This window comes from Hyperoodon ampullatus (assembly GCF_949752795.1).
Source record: "Hyperoodon ampullatus genome assembly, chromosome: 7".
Classification (NCBI taxonomy): domain Eukaryota; kingdom Metazoa; phylum Chordata; class Mammalia; order Artiodactyla; family Ziphiidae; genus Hyperoodon; species Hyperoodon ampullatus.
The window spans coordinates 66,715,447-66,737,841 of NC_136920.1; the positions used below are offsets into that span (position 1 = coordinate 66,715,447).

The 22,395-nt window shown below is 49.0% G+C and overlaps 1 protein-coding gene and 1 pseudogene across 3 annotated transcripts in view; one reads left to right on the forward strand and one right to left on the reverse strand.

Annotated features, from left to right (window-relative positions):
* GALNT18 (polypeptide N-acetylgalactosaminyltransferase 18) overlaps positions 1-22,395 on the reverse strand; it is a gene marked incomplete at its 5' end in the record, with an annotated part of 342,665 nt that overhangs the window by 250,891 nt on the left and 69,379 nt on the right. The window lies entirely within an intron of this gene.
* On the forward strand, positions 8,748-15,236 carry LOC307056572 (dihydrofolate reductase-like; annotated as a pseudogene). The gene is made up of 5 exons: positions 8,748-8,813; positions 10,149-10,207; positions 10,512-10,645; positions 14,327-14,441; positions 14,656-15,236. The product of its transcript is annotated as a dihydrofolate reductase-like (transcript).

Below are 22,395 nucleotides of genomic sequence, written 5' to 3' on the forward strand. Positions count from 1 at the left end.
AAGAGATGGAAGAAATTCCCACCTGCTTGGAGTCGAGGAAGGGTTTGGAAAAAGCTCCGAGATAGTGTTGACATTTGCATTAAGGCCACTAGGTGTTCACTAAACCAACAGATTGTTGGAAGAGGGGAAGAGAACAGCATTCCAGGGCTAAGACTAAGGATGGAACCCCTAGACTAAGGATGGAAGAAGAATCATCTGCTTCTGCTTCCACTATGGCTTTTCTCTGAATAAAGAAAAAGAAAACCTAGCACAGAACCTGTATTTCACTCTCTGAGGCATTTTCAGATCAAATGTCCCTTACTGGTCTGCTGCTGGGCTGGAGGGGGGCAGGGGTTTCTTGCTATGCCTGCAGATAATTTGTTTGCCTTGCAAATCTCTGGTCTGATGCAGGCAAGTCATTCCAGGATGAAAAAGGGACAATAATTATTATCCTTATGTGGTTCTGCAATTAACAGATTTCTCCTAAGTAAATGTCCACATGAGTTTCATTCAATGGAACTGTAAACAGAAGCCCACAAGCACTGCCACCACTACCGCAGTTTACCAATGAGAGGTACCAGGCCATGAGCAATGAAATATTTAAACTCCTTCAAGATTATATATATATATATATATATATATATATATATACACACACATATATATATATATATACACATTTAAAAAAAATCTTAAGTCTAAATGTATTTATAAAACCAGGTTTCATTTTCTCTGTTTTGCTTTCTCAAGCAGAGTTTTCTGGGCCTAACAAATCCCCCCCACCGCCAATCTTGCATGACCCCATCAAGCCAGGCATCTGTAATAGGCTGTCTCCTATTTACTGCCTGATGGACACTAATTACTATCTATTTGCTTTAACTGTGAGTGGTAAAAGCCTGTCAAACTCAGGCACCCTGGCTGAAGACAGACAGAAGAGTCCCTATAGTTGCCCCGGCCCAAAACACTGACATTTCTAGATGCCAGGCAGGCAGGTGGCTGAGTATTTCTTGGGCACTTTCTACATGCTGGACATGGTGCTAAGCACTTTATCTGGGTTATTTCATTAAATCTTCATGACAACCCCATCTGGTAGATCCTATGATTACCCCTATTTTACAGAGGAGGAAACTGAGACTTAGAGAATGTTATGGAAAGCCTATAAAGAGTAAATGTCATATGAATAGAGTGTTACAGGATAATTAGCGACTAGCCAGGGGTTCAAAGAGAGGAAGGCCACCCAAGCAAACTGAACAACATGGATGAAGCCATGGAAATGAGGAAGACTACAGCTGGCCCTTGAACAATGAGAGTTTGAACTGTGCAGGTCCACTTATACCTGGATAGTTTTCCATAGTAAATGCTACAGTACTACACGATCCATAGTTGGTTGAATCTGTGGATGTGACAGACCACAGATGGAAGGGTTATCTATAAATTACAGGTGGATTAACTTGTTGTTCAAGGGTCAACTATACTGTGTATTTGGGGAAAGGTACAGAACAGGACGGCTAAGGCACATGGTACTTAGGTAGAATTGACTAAAAATAAATCTGGGAAGGTTAGCCAAGGCCAAATTGTGAAGGAACTCAAATTTCATGCTCAAGCGTTTGGGCCTCTGACTCCAGGGACTGGACAAGTAACAAAGGAGGAAAGTGAGCAGGTGTGAGACAATAAGGAGTGGTGAGGACGGTGGCAAACTGGAAGGTACACACCCTTCAGTATGTAAAAGTATTCAAATTCTTTTTTTTTTTTTTTGGTAAGTGTGAGCTGAATTTGGCTCTTAGAACATCAGTTTACAAACACTAATAGTGAGAAGCTGATAAGATGATTAACGAGGGAATGATGTGGTTGGATCTCTTATTTTAGAGAGCTCCTCTGGCAACAGTGTGGATGACAGGCTCTGTGGGACAAGACTGAGGGCAAGAAAACCACTGGGGAAGAAGGTGCAGGAAAGCAGCAAGAGATGATGCCAGGTAGGGCCCGGGTGATGGCAGTGGGGGGAAAAAGTAATGGATCTGAGAAGGAAGCATTAAGGAGAGAGAAACTGGCAGGACTTGAAAGCAATCAGGATGTAGGGGAGGAATAGTATGGGGGCTTCAAATATAATACCCAGGTTTGTGGTACAGACCACAGGGCAAAGACTTTTGTTAAACCCAGGGGGTAAGGGAGAAGAAGATAATGAGAGTTATTTTAGACAAGCTGATGGGCAAAGCTTTGACATTTCTGCTACCAAGCAAGGCCCACAGGGCTGATATGGGTCTTGGTCAAGATGCCTTGCTATCTCCATGGCTGAATAGCTGATGGGCCCACCCAAGATGTGCTCTTCAGCTACTGCAGAGGACAACCTCTGCTTTATTACAGGGGTGACCAAAAGCTCCTGGAGGTCCTAAGACTGGTGCCTATCCCCATGCTGTGCCAGGACACCCACTGATGCATGAGGTCACCAGATACTAGGTGTGATGCTAAATTTTGTGGGGCCATGACTGGGCCATAGAGTGTCCAGATATTTAATCAAACATTATTCTGGGTGTGTCTGTGAGAGTGTTCCTGGATAAGATTAATATGGAATTTGGCAAACTGAGTAAAACGGATTGTCCTCTTCTATGTGCGTGGGTCTCATCCAATCAGTTGAAGGCCTGAATAGAACAAAAAAGCTGACCCTCCACAAGTTATAGGAAACTCCTCCTGCATTACTGTTTGAACTGGGATATCAGTCTTTTCTTGCTTTCAGACTGGGACTGAAACATTGGCTCTTCTTGGGACAGGAGTTACTGGCTTTGGAACTGGAACTATACCAGCAGCTCTCCAGCTTGCTGACTGTAGATTTGGGGGTTTCTCAGCCTCCATAAGCATGTGAGCCAATTCCTTAGAATAAATCTCTTTATTACACACACACACACACACACACACACACACACACTGTGGTGGTTCTGGTTTTCTGACTGATAAACCATATCACAAAGGAGCAGGCCAGAACCCTGGCCCCTTGTCATCAGAGCTGGCTGGGCCAGCACGGGCTGCATGGAGAGTTACCTGAGCCTGAATGGGTCTAGTTCTCTCATGTAGGTTGGCCAGGAGAATATAAAACAAAGACAGGAGATGGGAGCTCCCCATTTACTGAGCACCTATTATTGTATGCTAGTCACACTGCTGGTGGCTTTTCATAGATAATTTATTTAAGCCTCACAGCAGGCCTAAGAGTTGGGCTCAAATATCCTCACTTTGTAGACAGAGAAACAAGGTTCAGGGCTTTAGCCAGTCACACAGCTGGCCTAGATGCAAATGAGATTCCATCTTACTAAAGAGCTGTGTTCTCAGCACCCTCTACCCTGCCTCCCTAGCAAAGTGCCTCCTCTAGGGATGGAAGAACAACCAGGAGTGGAGGGAGGATGAATTTGACCATAGCATGCAAACTCCAGCTTGCATAGTCTAGTCCCAAAGTCCACAGGTGCCAGCCCTTCAGGGGACGAGATTGGCCAGGCATGGGCTCATGGAGGGGTGCGATTTGATGTGTGGGACATGCGTCCCACCCAGGCACTAATGAGTCATGCCAGCCTGGGATTCCTGGGGGACCTTGCAGCGCTGGAAGGAGTTCAGCCCTGCCCTCTCTCTTTGTATCTCTGCGATCCAGGGGGTCCTGGCACCAGGATGTGGTGTCCCAGAACTGGCTGGGTACCCATGGCACAGAGTCACCAGCTCTGTCTCCACTCTGTGCTGAGCAAATCAATCTAACTTATCCAGAAGGGGATTAAGCTGGGTGCTACAGATGCGGTCAGCAATCTCCTCTAACAGCTTTACCTGTTCTGACCAAACACCAACTGCACGTGTCTGTGAGCGTGTGTATGTATGAGAGACTGTTTATAGGTGTGTGCCTGTGTATGAGTGTGTATGCCTGTGTAGCTCTCCTTGGTTTTCACACTCAGTATGGATTTTTCTACAGAAATATGCCTGCATCTTCCAGAAGGTCCTCTGAGTCCAGTCCCTGGCACTGCAGAACTCTTGGGCAGGGCAGCTGGGAGATGGGTCCAGTCCCACAGATCTACTTAAATCCCACATGAGCAGCTTTTCCTGGAGCCCAGGCCTTCCTCATTTGTCAGGAACTCCCCCCTCCTCCCGGGGGCAGACTCATTCACATGCAAAGCCCCTCACAGAAAGGCCAGGCCAGCCAGAGAGGAATATTACAGAGTTCAAGCTCGCTCTGCTTGCAGGCACCACAGGCCAATAAATCGAAGACAAGGTGCTGAGGCAAGGGATACGACTTTATTTGGAAAGCCGGCAGACTGAGAAGATGGCAGACTAAAGTCTCAAAATAACCATCTTATCGGGGTTTGCATGCCAGTTTCTTTTATAGCACAGAGAGGGGGAGGAAATGAGGAAGTAAAGTAAGAAGGCCATACGTTTTGCAAATATCCCCTGGAATGGCCAGCCTCGGGGAGGGGATGTGTTAATGTCTTCTGTCTTGCAGCCATCCACAGGTGGACAGGGTCTGGATGTTTCCCTGATCAAAGGCATTTTGGTTTAACATTCAGGCAGGGGGCAGGGTTCCCCAAGGCAGGCCATTATGTATAGACAGTATCCTTTTAGTGAACAAAAGCAATGGGAAGCAAAGGTTAAAGTAAAAGAAACAGATCCAACATGTAGTCAGATTTGGCTCTTCCCTGTTACAGGAGAAGCCTGGAGAGGGCAAATTCCAGCCCTAAAATGGGCAGGGCCGGGAACTAGCTCCCTGCCACCTTCATATCTGCTCAATTACTTAAGGCAATTTTTAAAGGAAATGGACAAATGCCCTCCCTCCGCAGGTAACAGGAAGATAGACCCTTTCTCTCGGCTGCTGCTGCCGGGGCGGCCCTATTTCTGCCACCAGGAGATGCCTTCAAGGTATGGACTCTCTCAGCAATATCAGGGCAATATTAACTGAACCCAAAACCAAACAGCACTCTGAACAGACATACTCAATGTGCAAATGGGCAAGACAGGCCCATAAGCTTTGCTATCCGGGGTGTCTTTTGCAGTTTACCCTTCTGGAAGCCAACCTGCTCAAAACAATTGTGCTGCAGGCATCTGAGGAAGAGGAGTGGCAGGGGCTTCCCTGGTGGCGCAGTGGTTGAGAGTCCACCTGCCAATGCAGGGGACACGGGTTCGTGCCCCGGTCCGGGAAGATCCCACATGCCGCGGAGCGGCTGGGCCCGTGAGCCATGGCTGCTGAGCCTACGCATCCGGAGCCTGTGCTCCGCAAGGGGAGAGGCCACGACAGTGAGAGGCCCACGTACCGCAAAAAAAAAAAAAAAAAAAAAAAGTAGTGGCAGCCCATTGACCATTTAGTTGTGAAGCTCTCACAGGCCGCACGGAGCTAGGATTTGAGACAGAGGTCCCGACCACCGTTCTCTGCTGCCCACCACCTGGACTAAATCACCTGTGGGGTCCTTCAGAGTTCACAACCCAAGGCCACACTGGTCAGTTGTGCCAGCCTGCAGAGAGCACGCACACGCTCTTGTCAATCAACACTGCAAACAACATTGCAATCAACGTTGCATCACCCATCATTGCTGGGTGCTGACTGGAAGCTCAGCCTGGGGCTGCCAACTCCCAGTTCCTGGGAAAGCCCTGAGGAGATGAAGCAGAGTTGGAGGGGGCAGAGCCGGGGATGGGAAGCCGAGGGGCGGGAGCCTAAGAGGGCCTCTGGGGCCTCGAGGAGGTGAGGGTGTGGCCAAGTCACTCACGGAGGACGGCACATGATGCCCATGTCCACTCCGAGCTGGGCACGCTCTGAGGACGTGACTCCAGCCAGCTGCAGCCCTTGCCCAGGGCCATTGCTGTACCTCTCACGCCTCCTGAACACAGGCACTGGGGCAGAAAGAGAAAACACTACACATAGATTTATCTCAAATATGTACAAACCCACTGCTGCCTTCAGCAAAGACTAGGGAGGCTGGAAGCCAATCGTGGTTTCTAATAAACAACTGAGGCATTACGGCGTATGGGCTTTGAGAAAATCCTGCAGAAAGCCCCATCCAGAGGCCGTTCAGAGCCCTTCCCAGCAACATGTGGGAGGGGCTTGGGAATCATCCAGCTGCACCATGCCTGCCCAGCCCCCCTCCTGCCCTGCAGGAAGAAGCTCTGGCTGGCCTGTGCGTGCCTGTACAGGAGCATCCACCCTGCACGCATATCCCTGCTGCTCACTCTCCATTTGCACCCTCTCAAGAGTCCACTCTTCGCTCTTCCCTGCCAGGCTCTGTTCCCTGGAAGGAGGCTCCTGCCTATAGCATCACCCAGCCTCCCTTGGTAGGGCTCAGCCAATGGGAGGCATGGCAGAAAATCAGAGCCTAAGAGGAGAATGGTGCGGGGACCCATCTCTGGCAGTAGCCATGTCCTTCTGTGACTATCGCTCCTGCCAGGCTGCATCACTTCCAAGACTCAGGCTCTCTCCTACCTTGGTAACACTATTTCTTCCCTTGTTCCACCAGCCCTAGGTGTGGCAGAGCTTCCTCGCATTTTGAGTCTCTGGACACCGCACCATTTTTGACCTTTAACTCCATCCTTACCTCTTCGTTAAGGCCTCTCTATGTGAAACAATGGGGAAGTCGTGATTTGTGCCAGTTCCCTTCTGATAGGTATGAAAGTACATGTCTATATGATGCACGTGTGTGTGTGAGTGTGGGTACAGGCAGGCTATATACACGTCCAGCCCTGTGCGTGCATCCCGACACATGCACACGACTCAGCTTTTCCCTGAACTTCCAAGGCTGACAGAAGGAAACCATCTGTGGGCGTCCATCTCTGTATCCCAGAATTCCCTGTACCTACTCCCATCCTGATGCCGTTTTGAAATGTTTAGTCTAGGTCTCTGCCTGACCCTACTCGATGGTAAACTCCTTGAGCTCAAGGAAAGAAGGGGGAGTGGGAGACAGCAGGAAGGAGGAAGGGAGACGAAAGGAGAGAGGAGCAGAAGAAAAAGCTGACCATCATGCATTGAATACCTGCTATGGAGCCATTTCTCTATGCTAAAGACCATGTAGATATCAGTCTCATTTTACAAGTGGGAAGCCAGGGCTCAAAAGTCAGGGGTAACAATTCAAAAACCACACAGCTAACGAGCAGTAGAGAATCATTCAACTGTAGGTGAGTGCAGGCCCTGCCCCATCCCAGCCCACCGTGCTGTTTTGTTGTCCCCCCACCAGGACCATAGTTATAGCCAAATAGTAGGTGCTCAATCAATGCTTGTAAAACTGAACTGAATCTGAGAAGGAAATCCAATGGCATGCTTAAGTCCAAAGAGAACGCTCACAGTCCTGGGGAGGGCCAAACTGCTCAAGGCCTGAGCTCAGGTCATCTTGAACAACACACAGATGGTGTCGGTGGCTGCAGTCCTACAGAAAATACCAGGGCTTCCCCGGAGCTGCTTTGAGGCTGGTCCTTAGTCAAAGCCAGGGTGTTGGTAAGTTGCCAGACAAGGGCTTTCAGATGGTCAGATACATGGTTGAGAATCAGAGCATCCGGAGAATTGAGCTGCTAACACATCCCTCAGCCTACCCTCTGAGCAAGGCTGGGGTGGGAACTCAACGGCAGATAATTTGCAGACACTCTATGTCACTGATAGAAACTGAAATGCCAGGTAACTAAGTAGACAGCAATGAGGATGTTTAATAATTATAATAATAATGATAACTAGACATCCTCTGAAGGCCAGATGGCTCAAAGTTTGGGATCTGTTCAAGGGCCAAAGTGGGGCCTGGGAACACCTGCTCCATCATAGTGACCAGATGTCATCCTGGTCCCTTGTCTACCCCCGCTACTCCCCAGCCATTAGTTAACTTCTAGGCCCCTAAAAATCTTGCGGTTGTCTGGCCTCAGAAGTACCTGCCTATCTTGCCAAAACTAGCAAGAGCTGCTGCTGAGCTGCCCACAGGAAGAAGCTCCATCTTCACAGCAACCCTAAAGTGTGATATATAGTGAATAGAGGAAAAACTGAGGCTAGGCCAATTTGCCAGCAGTCACACAGCTGGCAAGTGATGGAATTGGATTCAAACCCAGGTCTGCCCTGTTCCAAATCCTGCCATCTTTGCCACACCCAATGATGCCAATGCCATCCAATCCCATTCAAATGCCACAGTGCTCCTTATCCCCAAAGTAGAAGCATGTAGGTCTCCCTAAGGAGCCACTGGGAGCGAGGTGACAGTGGCTCAGAGACAGACACGGAACATCTCCAGATCGGCAGAGCCGGCCCCCACGGAACTGAGTCAGGGCTCACTGTGGGCACCCTGATCTCTCCGCGATGCCAGCTCTCCACAACAGCTATTTATAAACCTCATTTGTACAAACAGGACAGCATATTCTGGCTTTTTTCTGGCACTTTAAATAACTAAGTTATGGATGATGGAAACAGAATGGAAATGTTATCCAATCCCAGGTTTGCCCGGGCTCATGTCTATATATCCGATAGCTTCTCCTGCTGCCACTTCTAATAGACTCCTCTCCTCTCTGCCTCATTATCTCCTGCTCTCCTTTGTGCTCCTGAACAAAGGCAAGGTGGGCCCACAGCCAGGGCTTGCTTACCCCCGACCTGGCAGAGGGAGCAGCCATGCTCCCAGGCCCCTCAGGACATGACAGTACAAAGACCTAACATGGATTGAGCCCTTACTAGGTGCCAGCACTGTACGTTGTCTCATTCAATCCTCATCATTCCCCATGCTATGACCCCTATTTTACAGATAAGGAAACAGGCTTAGAGAGGTCAAGCAGCTTGCCCAAGGTCACACAGCTGGAACGTGATGAAGCCGAGACACAAACTGGGGCAACCTGACCCTGGCATCCAGGCCTTTGACTATAGCCAGTTGGTTCGGGCCCCTGGCCACAGCTAGTCAACCCTAACAAACCCCAGTGGTGATCCCTAACACCAAGGTAATGGCTCCCAAGGGAGGCCAATATTCAAAGAGGCAGAGGATGACCATGGGATCTCCCAGGGCCCTCTGCAAGGCAAATCTGGAGGCACTGAGCCCATGGCAGGTGTAATATGAAAGGAGAGCTCTGACCAGCCATTTGGTCTCACCCTTACCCTTAGTAATGGTTTTCAATCATTCGTTTAGTCAGTCATTCAACAAACATTTGCGGAATATCTACTCCATGCCAGACCCGGTGCTGGGTGCCGCTGATGCAAAGGTAAAGATGACACAGTGTTGTCCTCAAGATGCTCAGCCAGACAGGAAGACAGATGAGAACGTGGTGGCCGAGTCAAAGGCACCCACATGCCCAACGAGGTGCAGAACTATCCCTGCCCAAGACGTGCAGTTGCCATCCTACTGCCATTCCACATGACTTGAAAACTTCCATCTTTTCCCCAATCCATCTTCTTTTCCCCTGGCATTTCCCTTGTTTTTTTTTTTTTTTTTGCGGTATGCGGGCCTCTCACTGTTGCGGCCTCTCCCGTTGCAGAGCACAGGCTCCAGATGCGCAGGCTCAGCGGCCATGGCTCACGGGCCCAGCTGCTCCGCAGCATGTGGGATTCTCCTGGACCGGGGCACGAACCCGTGTCCCCTGCACCGGCAGGTGGACTCCCAACCACTGCGCCATCAGGGAAGCCCCCTTGTTTTAATTAGTAGACAAATAGAACCTGTGCAATCCTTGCCGGCTTCTTGATGAGTTCTCCATGCTGTGCTTACAAATGCAACTGCAGACAGATTGCTCCTGCCACCTATCCAGGGAGATATGCTGGTGGCCTTTAAATGTTTGATTCTGTTGATGCTCCTTATGCAGCAGGGCCACATAATGAGTCTGCCCGAATCTTCTTCAGTGTGGGAGGAAAACAGCTCAGTGCAGTGGAGACAACATGGGGTGGGGAGCCAGCAGGCCTGGTTCGGGTCCTGGCTTTGCCATTGTCTTCTGAGGGACCCCAGGCAAGGCTGTTAACTTCTCTGAACCTCCATTTCCTTATCTTTAAATAGAGGAGATTGGATGAGGCACTCCACCAGGTCCCTTCCAAAGTCCCAGAGAGCATCACTGTGGCTCTCAGCCCACAGCCCGGTGCTTTCTATATAACACAAAAGAATGTGTGAAGAATTCTGTTGGTGAGGCAGACCCTGGCCCCAGCAGCTGGAGACTTGGGCACTCTGGTACCTGGATAAAAGCATGAGATTCTGAGCGGGCAGACCTGGGCACTCCTGGTTCTGCCACAGAGCAGCTCTGGAACACTGGGCGAGTCAGTGAACTTAAAGGAGCCTCAGTTTGCTCATCGGTAATATGATGACAACAATACTTTCTTCGTTGAGTTGATGTGAAAATTCATTTGAAATAATGTGATTGTTGGCATATGGCAAAGCTCTGGGGGCAGTCTCCTGAGCCATTTTTTTCTGTGTTGCCTGTGTTGTCCTACGGGGCCAAGTTCCGATGTCCTAGGGCTGACCCCTTGTTCCCCTGGGCCCCAATTTCCAGGGCTGGGCCCTGAGCCAGTGCAACTCCTCAGGGAGCAGACCCCTGCTCTGCCCCAGCCGGATGGCTAGGCCCAGCTGCCATTGGCCGGACCTTCTGAGCTCCCACAGAAGGTCCTGCGAGGTCCACCTGGCCAACTGGTACGCAGTTACTTCCTCCTTGGAAGTGCGGGTACTGCCTACTGGCAGATGTGTTCCAGACCTCTTCTGCCACCTCGGTGACCCAGGCCCACCCAACCTGACCCGTGAGTGCAGTTCCTGCCTGGCCCACTTCTTCACTCTGTTTCCACCCTGGGGACCATGTACCATGCTGGGCTCTGCCCTGCTCCCTGCTCACTCAGAAACGTGCGTTGCTGCCCATTCCCTCACTTCCTGCACCTGCTTCTGGAGTGCCCAGAAGAGGCACATGAAATCACCAGGAGGGCCTTTACCACGTGGAGAGTATAGTCCCTCCCCAAGGAGCTCCAAGCCCCTCACCCACATCCCGTCCAAACACATACACAGAAACTCATGGGTTGGTCCAAGCAAGCTGGTCTTTCCATCTCCATTCCCTCTCCAACTATTCTGGACTATTCTTTGAAGGAGTCTGTACAGGGAAAGACCTGAATTATCAAGACCTTGGGCTAGATTGGGCCCATGGAAAAGACCGCCCAGCAATAAGAATAAGAAAAGGTTTCATGTATGGAGTTCCAGGCACTTTATATATATTACCTTGTTGAACGTGACCCAACAACTCAGTGACACAGGTACTGCTCTCACCTTTATTTTACCGAAGACAATCAGACCGGTTAGCAAAGTTCCCAAGATCGTAACACCACTAGGTACCAGGCCAGGCTGTCCAGCAGGGTCTGCCCCAAGGCCCAGTGCTAAGCCACGTTGCCGTCCCACCTCCCAAGGGAGGCAAGGCAGGCTAACCTGGCAGGGCGGGGAGAAGAGGAAGGGGAGCACAGCTTCCCTTCCTTTGTCTTCCATCATCACTCAAGACCTGATTGGACACTGCTGTTCTGGTCTCTGCTAATTCCTGCCTTCCCTACATCAGGTTCTTCCTCTACAGCTCTTCTGTCGAGAAAACCAGCCAAGACCTTCAGCAACTCCAAACCTTGGGAAGGAAGATTAAGACAAAGGGAAAAGTCCCCTGGTTCCCTGCATGCCACTTAGATAGATCACAGCTAGAGAGATTCTCCAAAGACAAGGCTTTACAGAGTTTGCTAATGGGGTTCAGCAAAACGATGTTTTGCTTCATACATGGTGGTCACACACAGGGCTTCTTTCACCACCACTGTGGCTTGTTCAATTCCTTCAAGGCAGAACTGTGTGTCAGGAAAGAACAGGGCTTGGCCAAAGCCAGTCAGCATCATTACCTAAACTTCTTTACTTTCCTGGAATGCATGTGATGCCCATGCCCCCTGGATCTCCCAGGTTGTCTCATGCAGTTACATTTCACTCTCTACAGTGAAGGCTCGCTATGGGTCAGGCACTGTTGTAAGTGCTTCATCAATATTAACTCAGCCAATCGTTCTAACGACTCTGGGGGATAGGTGCTACTATTAGTCCTGTTCCAAAAATAAGGAAACTAAGGACAGAGAGGTTGTATAACTTGCCCAAGGTCACACAGCTAGTAAGGGGCAGAGCTGTGATTCAAACCCAGACAGTCCAGTGCCACAGTCTGTATGTTTAACCACTGTGCTACCCCAGTCTGCATTTGCTAGGGATCATTCCATATACAAACAAAGGCAGATATATCATTATACATTTATAACACTTTTTAAATGGATTGCCAAGTCAGAGAAAAAAAATCCCTTCTCTAACCATGTTTCTTAGGAGAGAGTTTAGAAATTGTGGTCACCCAGAGACAGGTGATCACGTTTTTAAGGGGAAAACATTTTGTAGGTCTGCATGGTGTCTAGACAGAAAGCTGAAGAGAAAGGATTTGTCCATGTGCATCTCCAGGGCTGCCCAGGGAAGAGGAGCATGATTTGAGGTGACAGCTCCTACTGATTAGTCAGAAATAGCCCAGCCGTGGAGGAGAGCCAGCCACGAGGCTGGCCAGGGCTGGAAGAAAGAGCTTTTAAAGCAATGCTGCCCAAAACCTAGTTCTTGGACTTCCTGCATCAGGGTCACCTGAGGATTTTGTTACAAACACAGATTCAAAACCTTACCCCAGACCCATGAATGGGAATCTCTGCGGAGGGAGGGAGGAAGGAATGGGAGGGGTTATAACCCCCAACGCTGAATCTATAACAAGACCCCCGGGGGTTCTGATGACAGGGAAGTTTGGAATCCTCTGCTGTAAAACCTGACATCTCTATTTGCCTTAAGTGTCTGTGCCCCATGCATCCTTGGGAAATACGACTCGGCCACCAGAATAAACCATTCCCTACAGCCCAGCCCCAGATACACGGCGGAGTATGATCTGATACTGATATAATATATTAACCTCAATCATAAGCACTACTGATTATTAGCATTTAGCATGCCAGACACTGCTAGTGCTTTCCCAATCTTATTTGTGCTCATTCTCATCACAGCCTTGTGCTGTAGTTGTGGTCAACCTTGATTTGCTGATGATGAAATTAAGGCTTAGAGAGTCTGGGTGACTAGCTCAGGGCTACACAAAAAGCAAGCAGCGAGATGGAATTCAAACCCGTTCTGTCACTTTGACTGTTCTGGCTCTGAGCACAAGGTCAGTGCTGCAAGCAGGCCACCCTCTGCCATCACCCCCAGGGCCACACTGGGGCTGGGAAGGCCACTGGGTGAGGAAGCTGCTTTTCCAGATGCACATCCATTTCAGCCGATCCCCCAGGGGCATCTGTCCCCCTATTCTTGACACCAGCCAACGTGCTGGGCCAATACCAGCTCCATTAGGCCCGAGTCTGCAGGACGGGAGAGGCCAGGGTGTCATCACCTGAGGCAAACACCTTGATGCTGGAAAAAACAAGCCTGAGGCCCCAGAGCCTGAGAGGCTCCTCTGGGGACCTCACACAGCTTGCCTTCTGCTCATGGAATGGTGTCCGCTGACCTGAGGGGGAATCCTCACTTCCGAGATGTGTGCCTCAGGAAGGCTGCTCACCCTTTCCGCAAATCTATAAATGGTGACAATGACTACGGCCTCACTGGGTGTCTGGGAGGATTAAAGTTGACACCATATGGAAAAGGTGCTTTCCCGGCCCCCAGCCTACACACTGTAGGTGCTCAGACTTCCCCCGCTTTCTCCTCCTGTTGCTTCTTTAATTTCTTGGTATCATCCCCATCTGGACAGCACTGCCAGATCTCCTACCCCAGCCCTCAAGACAAATTCCAAGAACCTGGGGGCTCCTTTGCTGGCAGGCGTACCCCACATCCGCCCACTCTCCCACCATCAGAGCTCTGGAGGCCCTCAGCCTTCCTGTTTACTCAGCCCAGGATGTAGGCTTCCCAGCGGCAGGGCCGTAACTGTCTTGCTCTGTGCTCTTTCCCTGGGCTAGGAGAGTGCCCGGCAGGGAGTAGGTGCTCAGTTCATGCTGAATGAATGAATTCAATCATCTGACAAAAGGGAACTGTGCATCGGCTCTGCGCAGGGCCCAGTGCTGATAACAAACCCATCTGGAGCTTGTGCTTCTGCCCTCACATCTGACATCCAGGCTCCCTCTCAAGGGCTCCAGACTGATGGAAGGCGCCTTCCTACCCACTGTGCTCCTCTTGCCCCGAAGTGCGGCTAAGTCAGCAGTGGAGCCTCACTCTTCTTCTCCCTTCCCTTTTGTCCTGGGGACAAACCTCCCCAAGAGAGATGCTCAGACCATGGCCTCCTGGAACTTGCCATGTAGGCCCAGGGTTGGAGCTAAACCCAGAGGCCTCTCCTGAGGAGGAAGCAAGTAGCCATCTCTTGGTCTGGCCACCCCTCCAGAGAGCTGTCCTGACACATTCTTACTGCTCACATGCTCCTACAGGAAAATCCACTTTCAAGACAGGAAGAGACACAGGCCTGAGCCAGAGAAGCCTCACGCTCACCTCTCAGAAGGCCCCAGGAGGACCCAGCTCCAACAGTGGAAACACCAAGCAGTCGTGAGGTTGGATTGCTAGGAGCACAGAGGGAAGCTGTCCACAGGGAAGCCTGAGAAGGGTTCCAGGACCCCTGGCTGCCCACCAGTGAACTAATGGATCCATCTCAACTACTTCAGTTTATTTACTGATCATTAAAGACTCTCTTCAAACACTGGAAGAAGAAAAATTTCATGCCAAGCTGGTGGGTAATCCCCGTGTTGGTGTGACGTGCTAGCTCGGAAGTATTTTCTGCTGCTGTCGTGGTTCATCCGCTAAACTGCATTGTTGCTGGGTCCCAGAACACGGACATAGGCAAGAACAGGGACCTGCCCTGGCCCCGGCTCAGGAAAGAATACAGGTATTTCCAAAGATTGACCACAACCTCTTCAGTAGAAGGCAAACAGAATTTGGTGCTTATGGGCAGGAAAACCTGTTCTCCATTCCAGAGAAGATCGACCTTTAAAGGACACAATTAATATAGTTCTCAGTAGAGAACTCAAGGAACCTCCACAGGGAGCTCATTTTCTTGCCAAAAGTCTGGATGATGCCTTAAAACTTATTGAGCAATCAGAATTAACAAATAAAGTGGACATGGTTTGGATAGTGGGATGCAGTTCATAAGGAAGCCATGAGCAGGCCAGGCCATCTTAGACTATTTGTGACAAGGATCATGCAGGAATTTGAAAGTGACACAATTTTTCCAGAAATTGATTTGGAAAAATACAAACTTCTGCCAGATATCCAGGTGTTCCTTCTGATGTCCAGGAGGAGAAACGCATTAAGTACAAAGTTGAAGTAAATGAAAAGAACAATTAATGTGAGAGTGTTTTCTGATCTATTTCAAGCCTCCTCCTGCCCCCCCAAAATTACGTATTTTTTGTTGTAGAGACTTTTGTTGACTTTAGATCTATGGATAATTATTTCTAAGCAAAGTACTTTTATTCCCCATTAATCTTAACTAGACTGTATCAGATACCATTTGTGAAACATTTCTTTGCTGTAACTGTCTGAATGCCCATCAAGAGTCAAGAATAGGTGACCAGCACCTGCCTAGGGTAGAACATCTACCAAGACAGCCCAAAGTGGGAGAGTCCCCTGGTAGCATGAGCTGAAACCAGAGCCTATAGAGCTAGGAGCTAGGCAGATGGGTCCAAAGGTCAGAAATGGATTATAAACAGAAAAGCTAGCATTCAGTTATTAAAATTAGATCAAAAGAGGGACTGTGGGGCTTCCCTGGTGGCGCAGTGGTTGAGAGTCTGCCTGCCGATGCAGGGGACACGGGTTCGTGCCCCGGTCCGGGAAGATCCCACATGCCGCAGAGCGGCTGGGCCCGTGAGCCATGGCCGCTGAGCCTGCGCGTCCAGAGCCTGTGCTCCGCAACGGGAGAGGCCACAACAGTGAGAGGCCCGCGTACGGCAAAAGAAAAAAAAAAGAGGGACTGTGAATTACTTTATATCACACTTCTTAAAAAAATTCTGTTCACTCAGACCAGGAGTCAATAAGTTGAAAACTCCAGGATATTCCACAGGGATAGTAAAGAGACAGGTATGAGACTACCTTTTCGGTGGTTAAAGGAGAAGGTCTGAGACCTTAAAAAACTTTGTTTCTGATCTTCAATGAGATTGCATGGGATGTTACAATGATAGAACAAGAACTGGCTGCTCTTTAGAAAAAAGAATAATCTAATACCAAGCATAATGGCTAAAATTAAAACTTCAAAGAGGTAATAAATTGAGAATGAATATTGCTAGAAACCAAAATTAGTAAGTTAGAAACTAAACTTCACAGAATTAAAAAATGAAAATTAAAACATGTTTTACCCATCACATTAGCGAAGATTTAGATTAAGTATCCAAAAAAAAGAAAAACAGCATTTTCTGCCTTATAAATTGGTACAACTTTTTAGAGTGTAAGTTAGCAATATCAATTAAAATTCAAAATATTCTGGGTTTGGATCCAGAACTTCCACTTCCAGAAATTAATCCTGAACAAAGAAATGGACCCAAGAGTATTTGTTGCAACTTTTTTTTTCAAACTTGGAAACAGCCCAAATGTTGATTAATAAGAAATACCAACCAATATGTCTATAAAATGTAACATCTGCAGCAGCTAAAAAGAATGAAGTACTGACAGAAAAACGCCCAAAACTGCTAAGTAAAAGAAGCAAATTGTGTATAATACTTAAAATGTTTAATAAATGTTCATGTGTGGGAAAAAGCAAACTGTTAAAAAAAAAAAAAAGAAAAGAAAAGCCAGAAGAAAAGCTATGTCTGGATCTTAGGGAGCAAAACAGAACAGAACAAAACCAGAGCACCAAAGTGTTAGCAGGTGCTGCCAAAAGAGGGGTCGGAAATAAAAAAGACAGCGTCTCAGGCTACCAAGGAAGTCGATGGTGGACCAGAATTTTCTTTACACAAACGTGATGTATGGCTTTGGGACACAGCACCTGGCAGAGACGAGGGGCACCTCTATTCTCAGTACCAACCCCAGGGAGGGTAGAAGAGGGCACTGGGCCAGGGACCAGAAAGCCATGGTGGCACTGCAGCCCAGCCCTTCCCAAGCTGGGCAACCTTGGATGAGGGGCTTAACCTCTCTGGGTCTCTGTTTCCTTCTCTGAAAACTGAAGGAGTTGGACTAGATTATCCTAAACACATTTTGTGGTGCCATAAACTCTTTTTCACTTCCATGTCAACATTTTAGACAGTTCTGTCATCTTCTCCAGCACTGAGACGGTGTCCTTGTAACCTTGGCAAAGGGCCCTGGAAGGTGCGTGATAACTGTTTCTCTGCCTCGTTGCTATGGAAACTTGCAACTCTTACATCCCTGGTGCTAGGACAATAGCCTGCCTGGAACTCCTGGGTGGTTTAGGTTTGTTTTGTCCACATGCATTGTAGGTGCACTGAAGTTTTCCCAGAGCTGAAGGTGGTGGCTTGCTGATATGAGTCACTGACGTTCCCCCTTTAATTACCAACTTTCACTAGAAAGCTTGGGATCGTGACAATCGCATTAGCAGCGCTGATGCCGCACCGAGGGGCTCCCACAATTAGCGGACCCCTAGGCCCTGAAAACTGATCCCTGATCTGCCTTCTGCAGGCTTCCCTTGGCTTACTGTGAGACTTTGGGGTGACCCTTTATTACTTTCCTGCCACCTCTAATGAGACATACACTTCAAAAAGTTGCCCTCAGCAAGCACTGAAAGATACAGCAGCACCTCTGTGTGACTCCCTCTGATCATGAAAACACATCAACTCAGCAGACACGTGTGTCAGAAAGCAGGTCTTCTAGTGCCCAAACAGAAACGTGTAATTGGCAGAAAGGCTGCTGATGGCGGTGCTGTATACTCAAATTCTGTTTTGTCAGAGAGGGAAAACGGGTTAGAAAATCTTCCCCATCTATAGTAACCCTATAAAATGCATCAGATTTGCTCCAAGGTTTCTGCAATGTTACAACTCTCTTTTCAATAGTGGTAGTGAATTTGGAAACCAGAAATGTGATCATTGAGGCATGCCGCCTGGCTCCTGATGAAACAGAGCAAGCAACAGGCTTCCTGGCTTGCCCACATCCAGTCCTGAGACCGCAGCGTTCCCCACTGGCTGAGATTAATGGGGTGACACTGTGGCTGCCAACATTTCTCACTGTCACACTCTGCACCTACAAGCTCTTTCACCCTCCCTCCCCAAACAGGGCAACCTGCCACCGCCTGAATAATTGCCTGCATTTCCACGCATGTTTCACACGCAGAATCAACCCCAACTCCTCTAGCTCTCTCACCTTCCCATACCTGATTGGTCACCAAGTCTTCCTCAAACTCCACCTCTATTTCCTCCACTACTGTGCTAGTTCCCACCCACGGCCTTTCTCACCTGCACTCATCCAGTAATCTCCCAGCTGGACTCCTTGCCTTCAGCCTTACCCTCTCCAAGCCATCCTCCACCAGAGTGGTCTTTCTAAACCGCAGATCTCATCATGCCACGCTACTTACTGTTCTTCCGTGGCTCTCCAAGGCTTGCACCATCAAGTCATGATCCATTAGCCCGACATATAAGGTCCTTCCTGCACTGGCCCCACCCCCAGGCCACCACTGTGGGAACAGTTCTTCATCTAGCCCAACCCCCCTCCTCTTAAAACCTTCCCTCACCCCCTCTCTACCCTACAGGATAGAGCAAGTCATAGCCACCTCTGTGCTACCATAGCAACCTGGACTTCCTCCCCTTAGCTCTCCTAGTTCCACAACATCTGCATGTTTCTTTAGATATCTGTCTCCCCTCCAGACCATGAGCTCTTTGTGGGCAGGGACCCCAACTTAGTCATTCTTGCAAAGAGCACGGTGCTGGCACACACTTAACAATTTTTCAATGAATGAATGAATGAATACATGAATGAAGAACTTGCCATATGCTACTTGCTTTTCACATGCAAGTATAACTTTTCACATGTAGAATAACTCTTTCCACACCCTAGTTACAGAAAGCAAACAAGCCAAGCTCAAAGAGGAAGAACCTGGGTATCGAGAAGGGAATGTGGAGTGAAGAGGTGAAGAGTTAAGCTGCTTGGGTTCAAATCCTACCTCTACCATTTTCTTGCTGTGTGACTTCAGTCAACTTTCTTCACTTCTCTGAGCATCCGGAGGAAGAGTAAATAATCTGACCTTCCTCATAGGTTGCTGTAAGCATTAAATGTTACATAAAGTATGTGGGAAGGGTCTGGTGCAAGGCAGGTGCTCAATGTTATTTACTATTATTAGGGAGACACCGGCTTCCCAGGTATTTCTGCCATTTAGAGAACAATGAGCTCTGCCCGAATGGCTGCCGTGTCTTAGATGTTTCTAGAGCCTCCATTTCAGGAAGTTGTTGAGTTAATTCCAGCCTTGCTGATCTGTGACAAGTGTGGGTCCTCAGGGGCAGAACCCAAGGAAGGGTCTCAGAGAGAATGGCATCTCTGGCATAGGTGTCCACCATCAGAGCTTCATCCCCATCTCCTAATTGGGCCACCTCAGCCCCCCAGTCCTGTGCCCATTCCCCTGGCTGGCTGAAATGACAGGGGCTTGGTGCAGGGTAAAGGGGGCTCAGTGGGGACTCTGGGAACCCTGCAGTCAGGAGTCTGTCATGCCTTCAGTTTCTAGGTGGGGATGTCCCTTCTCTGCTACGGTCTTAGTCTGTTCAAGCTGCTAGATCAAAATACCTGCGTGGCTTAGAAACAACAGAAAGTTATTTCTGACAGTTATGGAGATGGGAAGTCCAAGATCAAGATGCCAGCATGGCTGTGTTTTGGTGAGGGCCCTCTTCCTGGTTCATAGCCAGCACCTTCTCTCTGTGTCCACACAAGATGGAAGGGGCTGGGGATCTCTCTGGAGCCTCTTTCATAAGGGCACTAATCCCAGTCCCGAGGGCTCCACCCCATAACCTAATCTCCTCCCAAAGGCCTCACCTACTAATACCATCATCTGGGGGGTTAGGATTTCAACATATGAATCTGGGGGGGGGACTCAAACATTCAGACCATAGCAGCTACCCTGTCCCCGTCGTATGCACCATCTCTGCACAGGGTGGTCACTCACAAGTGTTGCTGGAGCCTTTTTCACCCTGGGGGAATGGGGTGAGGCAGGCCAGGGGTGTGGGGAAGGGGACAGGGAAGAGTGGCATGGGGAAGGGCCTGGCTTTAGCATCCAGCACACCAGCCCCGAGGCTCAGCTTCGCCCCAGCCACCCACTGACCTGCACAAATTCCATCTCTCCCAAAGTCCCAGGCTTGTTCATCTGTAAAGTGAAGGGCCCTAGGTTAGATCACCGTCTCCTGCATCCTGTGGCTCAGGGACGTGACCTGGGCTTCAAATGTGTTGCAGGGTGCGGGGGGACGGGAGAGGGTGCAGCATTGTTTCCCATTTCCTTCCCCCTCCTCCCATGCTGGTGCTTTGGGCTCTGGTGGCTTCCGGAAACACCCATTCTTCTTCAGACAGGAAAAGCCTTTTCTAAATCATTTTTCCTCTCTCTAGGTCCAAGCCAAGAAACCTGGAACAATAAAAAGCCAGCCCAGTCTTCTGTCATGATTGTCTGCAAACCTAATAAAAATGGATGCCTTGGGCTCTGGAATGGTGAACACGAGTCTTCCTCATCAGCCCGGAAGGTCCTCAGGCTTCAGTATCCCCTCCAAAGAAAAGAAGCAGATGGCCAGTGGGCCCAACCAGGACACCAAGATCCCGTGGATGTGGGTGGCCCAGCCTCCTCTGGCTCTCAATTGTCAGCCTCAGAGAAACCAGGCACATTGTAATGGAAATGGAGGGGACCCAACCTTCAGTACATGTGGGGAGGGGGTGACTGTGTTCTGTGTGCCAGGAGTGCTGGGTCCTGCTGATTTATTTACAGAGACATACCTTCCCTATTATTAATAATGAAACACTTGGATATCTACAGAGGTCTTGCTCTGTGTCAGGCTCTACACTAAGTGCTCTGGCTGCATCAAGTCATAGAGTCATTTGGTTATTCAACCAAAAACTTAGTGAGCGCTCAGCGTGTGCCCGAAGCTGTGCTAGGCACTGGGGTACAATGTGAAGCCATGGTTCCCTCACCCAGGGAGCTAACAGTCTAGGGTTATGGCTCTCAAACTTATGTGTGCATCCAATGAGAATCACCTGGTGTGTAACTCTGGGCCACACCCCCAAACAGGAATCTTCACTTTTCTCAAGCACCTTATCTCTAATTCACACTTTGTGAAACACTGGTCTGGTACTATGGGAGAAATCTATTACCATGCTCATGTTATAGATGAAGAAACTGAGGTTCAGAGAGGCTGAGTAACTTGCACTACATCACACAGCTCATAAGGGGCAAACCTGAATAGGGACACTGCTCTACCTGATTTCAGAGCCAACGTTCTTTTTTTCTTTCTTTTTTTTTTTCAATGTTCTTCATTACTACTCTACCCTGCCTTCCCAAACCTTACCCAAAGAATTATAGCCTTATCAAATCATTTCACTGCTGTGTAATCCTTATGACTACCTAAAAATATGAGGTAGAAAATGTTACTGACATTCCCATTTTACAAATATAAAAATGGGGCTCAGAGGTAGAGCAACTTGCTCAAGGTCACATGACTAGCAGGCCCCAGAGCCAAGCTTCAAAGTCAGGTTTGTTTTTTTTTTTCAGTTGGAGTATAGTTGCTTTACACTGCTGTGTCAGTTTCTGCTGTAGAGCAAAGTGAATCAGCCATACATATACATATATCCCCTCTTTTTTGGATTTTCTTCCCATTTAGGTCACCACAGAGCACCAAGTAGACGGCCCTGTGATATACAGCAGGTTCTCATTAGTTACCTAAATATTTTATACGTAGTAGTGTATATATAAGACTCTACTTCTGAAAATTCTTCTGTAAAAATAAGGAGCAATCAAATGCAAAAGCGGGCTTCCCTGGTGGCGCAGTGGTTGAGAGTACGCCTGCTGATGCAGGGGACGCGGATTCATGCCCCGGTCCGGGAGGATCCCACATGCCGCGGAGCGGCTGGGCCCGTGAGCCATGGCCGCTGAGCCTGCGCGTCCGGAGCCTGTGCCGCAACGGGAGAGGCCACAGCAGTGAGAGGCCCGAGTACCGCCAAAAAAAAAAAAAAAAAAAAAGCAAAAGCAACAACGAAAACCAGCCATGGACAAAAGGGAAGGACAAAAATGCAGATACTGTTAGCAGGTTAGACTTGGAGGAGAGGAGCTCTTTCTCCCACGGTCTCTGGGGATGTTCACGGGCACAGAACCCCTGAATCACCTGTGCCTCGTGGAGCTCAACCCATGGACTGAGAAATTCCAACCTGCACGCACATGCACAGCCATGAGGATACACACTTGCCACTATACGTGTGACATGTGCGGCCACATTCGGATATTCATGTGCACACGCTGTATCCATGCCACACTCCTTGAAATCCCAGCCCCTCCGGAACACCCCATGAGAAAGTCACCTTGTGGCAGGTGGCCCTCCACTGGCCCAAA